This window comes from Penaeus monodon, chromosome 21 (genome assembly GCF_015228065.2).
Source record: "Penaeus monodon isolate SGIC_2016 chromosome 21, NSTDA_Pmon_1, whole genome shotgun sequence".
NCBI lineage: Eukaryota > Metazoa > Arthropoda > Malacostraca > Decapoda > Penaeidae > Penaeus > Penaeus monodon.
The window spans coordinates 36871365-36873011 of record NC_051406.1 but is presented as its reverse complement, the minus strand read 5'-3'; the positions used below and the strand labels follow the sequence as shown (position 1 = coordinate 36873011).

The 1647-nt window shown below is 44.7% G+C and overlaps 1 protein-coding gene across 2 annotated transcripts in view; it reads right to left on the bottom strand.

Moving 5' to 3' along the window:
- LOC119586446 (sex determination protein fruitless-like) overlaps positions 1-1647 on the bottom strand; it is a gene marked incomplete at its 3' end in the record, with an annotated part of 31244 nt that overhangs the window by 29362 nt on the left and 235 nt on the right.

Sequence of the window (1647 nt, the reverse complement as noted above, 5' to 3'; positions counted from 1 at the left end):
CTTGTATGTGGGGGGGGGGCATGTGTGTGCGTGATCTTCTAATGTATTTCCTGATAATTCTTATCCATTTGCAGTCATGATTCGAGACGCAAAGCAAAAACCACCAAGCCACAGTTCAGCTACATGTTGCGCTCCTCGCCACTCAGTTGCAGTTGTGGCCAACAGAGGTGAATTAAATGCATATCCGCTCCTCGCTTTCCATTTCCAAGACAAGTCACTCCAACCTCCATAGAAAGCGCGTTCGCTGGAATGAAAGTGAAGGTGAATATGGAAAAAGAAAGTGGCCGTGCGTGCGCGCAGGCGCAGGGGTGCATGTGGGACCGGTCCGGGCAGGTGGCAGGTGAAAACTCTTAGACCTTGACACACTGGTTGCTCGGGCTAGTTTTTGCCGCTTGTTGAAACCTGCACCAAATTCTGTTACATCATTTGAGAGCAACTTGGCGGAGTTGGCACATCCAGGCCTGACATTGAGGTTGCGATCTGCGCCCGCGGACTTGCGGGTACTGTCTGCGATGCCCCTCCTGCCGTGCTCTCTGTTTTTGGCGCATGTAAAGAAGGTGAAGATGTCCAGCGCCGCAGCTCATGCGGGTGGCACAGCGACACAGGGAGGGCTGACATATTTAGCAAACGAGCGGGGAAATCATTTTTTTTTCTCGCTATTGACGCTGAAATGTCAAAACTGCACCATTTTTTTCAGTTTTATTTCATTACTATTAGACTTTTAAAAAATGACCTTACTTTGTCTAGTTAATCGATACATACCACCAAAGGCGAAATGATAAGATAGCACTGTTCCTAAAAAGACGGGAAAGATTTCATCACTAAATTTTGCATACGTCAGCACTTTTAAGGAAGTCTAAATGCTGCGGCGACCCCAGACACTTGACCTATCGCCAGTGGGGGTGACCTGAACCGACCTAAAGACATTGTGACCCAACATGAACTGCCCGAAGAGATTGTATGAGCCAAAAGGGTGGTCCTTGAAGGTGAAGTGTGATATGGATTTACCAAGCAATAGCGCAATTCTACAGTGACCTGAAAGGAAGGTGACCCAAGTGCACTGCGACCCTAATGGTTTCTTAGCTGACCATGTGATTGAAATATAAAGGAAGAGCGATATGTAGGGCATTCCGAGCTACTAGTTATATGATCGACATCGAGATATGTGGTCTTGAGGTATATCTAGAAATGGGCAAATGCCCATGAATATATTTTGGATTTAAGTCCGAATCAGTAACCGACATTGGATACAACAAAGCAAGAATTGCAAATCATTACATTTTTACTTTCATAAAACAATCTCGCATATCACTTGCATGTTACTTAGTATTCGAAGCACAACACAGGCAAGGTAACCAGCTGTAAGTATAATGCCAAATAAGTAAGGGACTGTAAGTGTAGCCTCGAATAGAAACTCAACTGTAATTCTAATCTGTTGATTGTAGCTACAGCTGGTTATGAGTATGGCCTCGATTATTCGATTACCCGTGAGTGTAACCTGGGTTTAGCAGCTCAGCGTGAAGCTAACAGGGATTAACTGTTGAACTGTACTGCTTTAGCGATAGAGATATGTATGGAGTGTGAAGATAACGATAAGTGAGAAAACAGGACAACCGTAAAACATATATTGATACCGTTTCCACGTAA